This window comes from Scylla paramamosain, chromosome 12 (assembly GCF_035594125.1).
Source record: "Scylla paramamosain isolate STU-SP2022 chromosome 12, ASM3559412v1, whole genome shotgun sequence".
Taxonomy (NCBI): Eukaryota; Metazoa; Arthropoda; class Malacostraca; order Decapoda; family Portunidae; genus Scylla; species Scylla paramamosain.
The window spans coordinates 4,907,140-4,917,500 of NC_087162.1; positions in this window are offsets into that span (position 1 = coordinate 4,907,140).

Genomic DNA, 10,361 nt, shown 5'->3' on the forward strand with positions numbered 1-10,361 from the left:
GGCTCTGTAGGAGTAACGTTTAGTGGTGTTCGATAACCCCCTCTTATCCTCACCTTGCCGGTTAACAGTCACTTGGTAATGGGGCGGATGGTAGTCAGGTAATACAGGTCTCCACTCAACCATTTAACCATATCCACCCACTCACATCCACCCACTCACATCCACCCACCCACAGCCATAACTCATCCATCTATCCACCGACTCGTACTCACCCACCCACCCACCTCCGTTAGTTCACCCATCCAGCCACTCACTCAACTATATCCACCCATCCACACTACCATCCACAGCCACAATCACCCAGTAATACATCCACCTATCCATCCATTGTCCACTGACCCTCCACAAACCTACTCACTCATTCGTATTCATTCACCCAACCACTTACCCATCCATCCACCCATTTACTTACCTACACCGAAGTCACCACCCACACCTCATCCACACACCCTATCACCCATATCCTTCACTCACCCATCAAAAAATCCATCCACACAACATTTCACCCACCCACCCATCCAACTATCCACCTTCCCATTCACTCACCCATCCAACCACGCATCCACTTATCCATCCAGCAACAGTTCATCCATCGACCCATTCACACGTATGTCCACCCGCACATCTACCTGCCATCTCTCTATATACCAGCCATTATCTGCTACATACCTCACTTATTATAAGCCAAACATGTCTAAGCTTTCATATTTGTTGATCAGATATATGTCATTGCATGGTTTTTGTGTGATGAGAGTTTGGCCGCCTTCTCGACTGAGTTGGTGAGGTCGCCACTGCCCGGCCTCCACCATGATGATCTGCAGCTACCGGTTCCAGTAATTTTTTTTTTTCTCTCTCTCATTTTCTTATATGTTTTATTTCGGCTTTTAAATAAGTTTTTCTATGGCTTGTAAAAATATTTAGTTGTTTTTAAGTGTTTCCCTATGTCTGTTAAGTGAAGCATATTAATTTTGGCATTGCTCATGTGTAAATAAGGGTTTTTTTTTTTTTTAGCCCTTTTATTCTTTTGAGAATCGTTTAACTGTATTATTTATTTCAAACTGTAATTAAGTTCTTATTACTTTTAAATATTTCTCAGGATTTTTAAAGTGTTTTCACTGCTGTTCAATCAAATTTGTGTTCTGAGTTTTTTTTTTTTTATGTGTTAATGTTCAAACAATGTTTTTACTTTCTTTTTTTTTTTTTTTGCAGTGAATGGTTTATTCCTGCTCCTAACTAACTTTAAATTGTATGAAAAAATAGTTCATAGTTTTTAAAGTGCTCTCTCTCTCTCTCTCTCTCTCTCTCTCTCTCTCTCTCTCTCTCTCTCTCTCTCTCTCTCTCTCTCTCTTTCTCTCTCGTTTAGTCAAAATAAATGGACATCTCAGTGGTTTTAGCGGGGATCAAGGTTCAACATTTTCAGATTGGGTGAGTGAATGGATGAGTGAGTGGATGAAGCGATGGGTGAATGGATGGATCGATGGGTGAATGGATGGATCGATGGATGAATGGATGGATCGATGGGTGTTAGTGGTTGGATGGATGGGTGGGTAAGTGGACTGGAGGGTGGTTGAGTGGTTGGGTGGATGTGGTTGGGTAAGTAGGTGGATGGATTGGTGGACGTTACATTGATGTTTACGGATCCACATGCTACCTTCACGAAGCCTGTGGTCCAGACGTCTGAGTCTTAAGACAAGCTCCGGACCTGGGCGGGGGTGCTTCTGTCTCAAGGCTCCCTCTCAGATATCGACTTCCTAACTACCGGTAACATTTTGTCCTTAACTGCCTGCTTTGTGTCACGTTAAGGAATGCAATACATGCAGTTTTCTTTTCTTTTCTTTTTTCGATATTTATGTCGCTACTGAATCAGCCTGATGGGAAGTAAGTAGATGGAAGCGTTTGTATTGTTACTGCGCTAAAGAAGAACATAAACGTAAATCGGATCTCTCTCTCTCTCTCTCTCTCTCTCTCTCTCTCTCTCTCTCTCTCTCTCTCTCTCTCTCTCTCTCTCTCTCTCTCGAATTTTAGCTCGTAAGAATTATGAGAAGCTTCATTCCTTTACGTAGCTGTGTGAGTATTGTGGAAATGCTGTGTTGCTGTGGAATTCTTCTCTTAAAATACAATGTGTTTGAGGTTTCTAGAGCGTAATGTGATCAGAGGTATTGTTGCAGCGCGGAATGTATTTCTGCCGCAACTCCCGGACAAGTGTAAGTTCATGGACAAGAGCTTTACATTATTCAATTAAGTCTACGCGTGCAGTGAGTCATCATGGAGAAAGAAATACCGGGTTTATGTGAACGGAACAGGCAAACGAGGGCAAGTGTTGAGTAGTTCAGGTGAAGGCTTCTCCAGTCCTCCGACGAAATATTTAAAGGCGAAACTTGTCGGGAAAACTACACAGCACCATCAGTCAGTGTTAGTCCATCAGTGTTAGTCGTGCGGCGTCTACGAAATACCAATGTGGAAGTAATTTATCTTGATTTCACAGCACTTACCTCCTTGTTTGCATTTATTTTTGTTTCATTGAGATGTAGTGAAGCAGCGACACGCACGCCACTTACCGTGTGTCAGCTGGGGTGCGTCTTTGAGCACTAAGTTTGGTATTCCGGAGTGGACAGATTACTTAACTGTCTTCATAATGCCAGGTGTTTATGAATACTTTCACTAAATTGTTGACCTCTCATATCTGTATCCCGGCAGTCTGGTGGCTATATTTCTCATTATTCTTCTGACAGTGCAACGATTACTTCTTCATCTATAAACGTACGATATATTTTTTTTTTATTTTTATTTATTTATTTCGCTCCCATATTGATGTCCGTTATAATCACATGAAGGCAGTTTCTTCCATGCCTTAGTATTTCTCCTGTAGCGGACCACGTGTACCATGTCACCCTCCCCAAACTCATGTACGCCTCCCCAGCGTGGTCCTCCTCCCTCACACAAACTCAACAGCTACAGTTGGAGAGTGTGCAGAAAAGGGCGTGCAGGGTCATCCTTAGCCCTGCATACACCACCTATGAAGCCCTGAATACCATGAGGCTGTCCAGACTATCCACCAGGTACCGTGAGGCTCTGGAGAAGTTTGGAAGGGGACTTCTGAATCATCCACGTCTCAGAAACATGCTGCCGCCTGACGCGCCTCGCCCGACCCGTGCCACCAGACACCACAACAAGATAACGCCCCTAAAGGCGCCGCGTACGGACCGGTACAGACTCAGTGCGATTCCCACCATGGTGCGAGCCATCAATCAATAGTCCCTTCTAGATTTGACTTACCTTTAGGATTAATGTCAAGTATTTCCCCACCCCCAATGTACATTTTCAGTTTGTTGACTGCCTAAAGAATAAACCGTTTATTATTATTATTATTATTATTATTATTAAAACATAAGAAAACAAAGGAAGCTGCAAGAAGTCACCAGACGTGGCAGTCCCCACATGAAACACATCATGCACCTATTTCCACTACCATCTTCACTCATGAATCTAACAATTTTTTTTTTCTTTTTCCTTCTTCTTCTAAGCTACCTCTGTAATGACTCAACACCAACAACCTGATTCTGAGTCTATTCCATTCATTTACCACTATATTTGAGAACAAATTCCTCTTTTTTTTTATGTAACTTTATCAACCTGACTTCTGTTTACATTGTCTGAAAGTAAAGGCGGGATATGAGAGCACCAATATTTACATAACTGTGAACCTCAGGTAATTATATAAACACTATACAACACGCCCTTGATAGGACTGTTTGGAATGGACTTAGTAATCAGTTAGGTTATTTCAGAGTCAATAACGAGCTTTAAAAGAAGATTGGATCACTTTACGGACAGAAATGTTTTATAGAGGGAGAGCGGCGCGCGGACCTACTGACATCTTACACCTTCTCTTATGTACTTACGTGCTTATGCTCTCAGGATTGTTTAGGTGAGGGAGAGAAGTGAGTGAGGGAGAGGAAGTACGTTTTACAGAGGGAGTGCCACGTGTAGACCTACTAGCGCCTTGTAGCTTCCCTCATGTTCTTACCTTCTTATGCTCTTATGATTGTTTGGGTAAGAGAAGGAAAAAAGTGAAGGGAGTGAGATGGAAAAGGAGCAGGAGGCGAGTGTTAATGATGGTATTTACAGGTAAACACTGATTAAAAACAATAATAAATCAATGGCAGTGCTCACAATATAACCCTGCCAAACACAACCACATTTGTTTAAGGAATAACAATTTATTATCCATTCGTAATATACCTTCTTGGAATTATATATGCAAGAACTATAATATATCCTCACGAATTTTTATCATGTTTATTAAAGAAAACGTTGCTGCTCTGCTTCATCCGTTATAATTAGGCACTGCGAATGACTGCTGGTCTTGAATACTTACTATGACTAGGTATAAAATTCACTTACCTAAGTAGTAGGCAGTTTACTTCTACTTTCTTCCAGCAATTTATTATTCTTGGCACAGATTCACGGGTACCAAAACACGTGAAATAGTACAAATAAATACTTTTGCCCTTCTCAGTTCCTCGAGTGAGCGAGTGACGCCACTGTCGCGAAGGATGTTCATCATCTCGTGGAAAAGGCTTCATAAAGTAGAAGAGTGAACCAGTAAGAGAAAAAGTTTAGAGGTAAGATCTTTTCGGTCTGCAAATAAATAAATATTAAATCAAAGGTAAGTATCTGTTTGGAGAAGAGTTTGACCGCAAGTTCTTCGCCAGTGTATATGATTCATTTATTTTTCTGTTGGATATTTGTACTAAAATTGCCAAAGCCGTGTAGCAAACATTAAATAAAATAAGAGTTACCTCTCAAAATACCATTTTCTATTAAGATTTTATTCCCAGAAGAAAACTTTTATAGAGGGATAACTACTTTAGATTTTAAAGTAGACAAAGATCCATTAACAGGCGACGATGGCGTTGGGCAGGAATCATTTTATTGCAATGATGAAAAACAATGATATTATGCTTTTAGGATCCACGTTAGAAAACTGCTTAGAGAACAACCACCTATTATTTCACTCATAAAAGAAGAAATTCCATGTAACCAAGGATGGAGTATTCGTATTTAATACCCATGTTGAAATACAATCTGATATAGTATTTGTATGTATTCGTATGCGTATTCGAATAGCTGTTATTAGAAGTCAGACTTTCATATTCGAATGTTTAGGGAAAGTTTTCTTCTTTTTTTCGAATAATCAGAAGATTAACCCCAGATTGATGATAAAAACAAAATCTGTGTTCCTTACAAGTGTAGCTTCCTGGCCGTGGTGCAGTCTTGCAGGGGTGGGGTGGAGGCAGAGTCATTGTTGGAATTTCCCTCTACTGCTGTGTTGTCTCTGGATATCACATGTGCATACATACAGTGACAGGAAGCATCGCACAGATCGCAGGAAATCAGTCCGTGTCATCAGTGTGCGTATCGGTGTAAACAGGATGATATTCCCACAATCGTGATGATCCATTTTAGAGTATACTTGAAGGTACTGCAAAATGTCAAATAATAACAACAATACAGTCGCGAAAAATATTCTATCGTCTCAACAGTTGTCCATAGTGATAATTGTTTGTACAATCAAGACGGTAATAATGTTTCTATTTCTTAGTAGCATGTCACCCACACGACAGCACTGAACTTGTGAGTGACTGGCTTATGGAAGAAGAGAGGCAGGATTTGAAGCGTGAATTTGTGGTTTGATTTCAAACAGTAAATTATGTTACCCAATAAGCCCAAATAGTATTTGAGTCATAATCAGTGACGTACAATCATTTCACAGTCTTTCATTAGAGAAGCGGCATCTACAAGGCAGCTTGTAAATATTGTGGAAGAAACATCTTTCCCGACCGCCAAAGAGAAAATATAAATAAATAGTAAGATATCTTGGAAACGCTGAAATCGTTTGACTCTACAATGTATAGTTTGACCGGATGCATGGAAGCTGTGATGGCTCCACAAACACCGCAGTGTGTGTCTCCCTCATCGCCCTCCATTGCTGTTAGTAATCGTGAAGTGACTTTACCATTGCATAGCACTGGTGCAGTGATTTGCAGAGCTGCGAAGAATTTATTTTTCAATGAAAAGTATTCTTAAATACATTTATGAATATTTTTCAAGTATTTATATTCATACTCAGTATTTTAGTATATTCGTCTACGTGGAAATTTGATATTTTCAAATTCGTATTGAAATACGTGTACTCACTCCATCTCTGTTTAATTAAAAGGTAACACACGGCAGCGCGGCACAGCGGTGACTGGTGTCGGACAGAAAATACTTCTGCAAAACAAAACCACATAAATTTGAGGGAAATTTATCGTGAAAGTAAATCCGTAAGTGAAATCTAACTCCCTGAATTGTGGAATTTGCAGTTTGCACAAATCTGATACATAACACAGTGTAATGTTTAGCTAAAGTAGGCTACGGGCAATTCATTTTCAGTCCTGTTAAGAGCAAGTGACCGGCTTACAGCGACACTCGGGATGAATAAAATAACTGCAAATTATGATATTGATAATACTGAAGATAACGAAGATGATGATGAATAAGAAAGAAAAAAGTGATTATGAAGATGAGGATGATGATAATGAAACAAACTCAGAAGTGTTTAAATACTCGTGGTTTTTCTTTCCTTCTTCTTATTATTATTGTAATTATTGTTATTAATGATAAAATTATTATTATTATTATTATTATTATTATTATTATTATTATTATTATTATTATTATTATTATGATTATTACTATTATCCTCCTCCTCCTCCTCCTCCTCCTCCTCCTCCTCCTCCTCCTCCTTCTTCTCCTCCTCCTCCTCCTCCTCCTCCTCCTCCTCCTCCTCCTCCTCCTCCTCCTTTTAACTGGAGATAGTTTGACTGTTATTAAAAGGAACAGTGAACATGCGCCGGACAAAGTAAAATAAAAACCACACTGTAGGTTTGTGAAGTTAAACACCAGGCAGGGCAGACAGACAGACAGGTGGAGAGGCTGCTGGAATGGCTTGGAGAAGACGTGCAGCCGATAGAGATGAGTGGAAAGTTGCGGGAGGCTTTTGTCATGCAGTGGAGTCGTAGAGCCAGGCGGTGATAATGATGAGTCCGCATGTGGGTATCACAGGTGGGCCTTATCTTTTTTATTTCATCCGTGTGCGAAGTACAGGTGATTCGATTTACACTTTTTTTTTATGAATTCGGTTAAACACGACTAAAAATATAGGACTAAATCTAATTGAACTTACACAAGGTTTTCACCTTACCACATCCTGCCCAACCGTTCATTCGTGCTGTACAGACGTAAATATTAAGGGAATATTTTCCAGTGTTTTTTTTTTTTTTCAGCATCTCTATTGTTTTAGCGTTTATATTTAAACTTAGGATTGATAAACAAAGATGAACTGTAGGAATTAATATTATTCACTAATCATTCACGTAAATAGATTTAATGACGAAATAGTGCAATTTAACAAATCAAATCTCCTAGCTCCACTTTTTTTTTTTTCTTTTTCACTATTTTTGTTTACACGACGCCTGGAGGTCCCTGTATGTCGTGTAAACCGGGAGACACGTGTATTGGCGTGACATGGTAACGTTGGCCCCATGCTGCACTGTGGCTCTGATCCCTTTGCTGGCTGGCAGTGTGTCCCGTCACGTCAGGAGTTCGAAGCGTTCACGGTGACAGACTTTTATTTCAGGGAACGCGGGAGCATCGCCACTACACAAAAAGGGAGAGACGGATTAGCAGTGAGATAGACAGAGACATACACCCAAGCTGACAAACAGACAGAAAAGGTGATATGTAGACGTATGGAGAGACAGACAAAAAGAACGAAACAGACCAACGACAGACGCACAGATGCATAGATTCTGAGGTAAAAATAGACAATGACACACACACACACACACACACACACACACACACACACACACATACACACACACACACACACACACACACACACACACACACACACACACACACACACACACACACACACACACACACACAATAAAACATAAATGATGCAGACGACCATACACACACACACACACAATGAGGCATAAATGACGCACACAGGCACCCATACAGGAGTGCATCCCACACACACACACACACACACACACACACACACACACACACACACACACACACACACACACACACACACACACACACACACACACATACATAAAAAAAAATTAACATTTGAATATTCCGTTTTCCGTACGCACTTTCATGCAACCACATTAGTATGCACAGATACAATGGCAGTGCGCTATTTCTTCCATAAATATTGCTGCGAGTTTGATCATTCTACCAGGAAGTTGAGCCTGAAACATGGCAAGCCCATCAGCACACCTGCTATTCGAAGGTATCAATGAAAGCAGGTGTGGGTTGGAAGTCAGGATACCGGGGTGGCACAAGTGTTGTTGCATTAAAGGGAGGAGGAGATGTACACTATGACACGAAGGTAGTGATGTTGGCATTTTGTGTTAGTTATGAGCGTCCCCATGCCTTGAATATGACCTGGGTGTGGCTGTGAGGAGGGATGAACTGCACCCGTGAGATGAATCAGTGGTTAAGAATGCTAGTTAAGGGACTGGCTTGGATAACAATTGAGAAAGTTACAATATCTACAACATTCGGCGGCTTTGTTTTTTTGTTTTTTTTTCTTTTTTTTTTGTTTTATTTCTCTGTCCTTGTTTCCATATCCTCTTTTCTCTTGGGAATCCATTTGTTGCTGAGTTTTGGTTATTAAGTTTTGTAAGGGAATGGTGTTTAGATCAGAGAACCTAAGATAAAGGAAAGACACTAAATAAAGTGGAACTACGTAGATACAGAAGGTTACTCAGTAGCCTTATCACCACCGTTGTGTTTTAATCCGTAGTGTTTTAATAATTGCAGCAAATTAGGGGGAAATTGTTATATCTATAGTGATCAGAGAGGCACAATACTGGTGACTTTTCATAGCTTCAGAAAAGAGTAATAATTGTAATGGCGTAATATTTCCAGTAGTAAATGTGACAGTATGAATCTAATTGAAATTTGATCTAATTAAAATTTTGAAGAATTAAGAAAAAAATTTTTTTTTCTTTCTCGAGAGCAGTGATTCCAAATGTTAAGTTTTCCAGTATACAGAGAACGCTCTTGTAAAAAATGTTCACACTTACCCAGAAAACTGCTGCCGTATTCCTTCACATTTGTTTGTCTTACCTTTCACAATTAACTAGCTCTAGTGGAATTTGCTGTGACTTTTAAGGATGTTTTCATGATTCCAGTGTCAATTTAATATGAATTCTGCTTCACAAGTAGAAAAAAATCAAGAGAACACTCACCATCTCTGTGGCCTTTAAAAAGTACCCCTAATGAGAAGCGTTTAAGAATATGGATCCTAACCTACGAAATTAGCCTTTCGACTACTCATGATAACACGACACTTGTTAATTTATATCAGTAACGCCAAACCATTTAACTTTGCATAAATCAGTCAACAGGGACTTGAAATTTTACAGCACTATCTTTCATCTCTTACCCTATCGGTGGGATCTTTCAGAATTACACTACAAACTTGCTCCTCACTATTGTTGTATGAAGTTTCAGAAGCCGTAGCAGTTTTATTCATTTTTTTTTTTTTTTTTATGTAGGAGGGACACCGGCCAAGGGCAACAAAAATCTAATAAGGCAAAAAAAGTCCACTGAGATGCCGGTCCCCGAATAGGCTCCGAAGCGGTGGTCAAAATTTGAAGGATAAGTGTCTTGAAACTTCCCTCTTGAAGAAGATCTAGTCATAGGAAGGTGGAAATACAGGAGCAGGCAGGGAGTTCCAGAGTTTACCAGAGAAAGGAATGAATGACTGAGAATACTAGTTAAGTAGTTGGGTTTACTAGGTTACTAGTATAAGAGGTTACTATACTCCTTATACTTAGTATAAGGAGTAAGGTTATACTAGTTAACTTTTGCATTAGAGAGGTGAACAGAACAGGGGTGAGAGAAAGAAGAAAATTTTGTGCAGCGAGGCCGCGAGAGGAGGAGAGGCATGCAGTTAGCAAGATCAGAAGAGCAGTTAGCATGAAAATAGCGGTAGAAGATAGCTAGAGATGCAGCATTGCGGCGATGAGAAAGAGGCTGAAGACAGTCAGAGGAGAGGAATTGATGAGACGAAAAGCTTTTGATTCCAACCTGTCTAGAAGAGCGGTATGAGTGGAACCCCCCCAGATATGTGAAGCATACTCCATAATGGACGGATAAGGCCCTTGCACAGAGTTAGCAGCTGGAGGGGTGAGAAAAACTGGGGGAGACGTCTCATAACACCTAACTTCATAGAAGCTGTTTTAGCTAGAGATGAGATGTGAAGTTTCCAGTTTAGATTA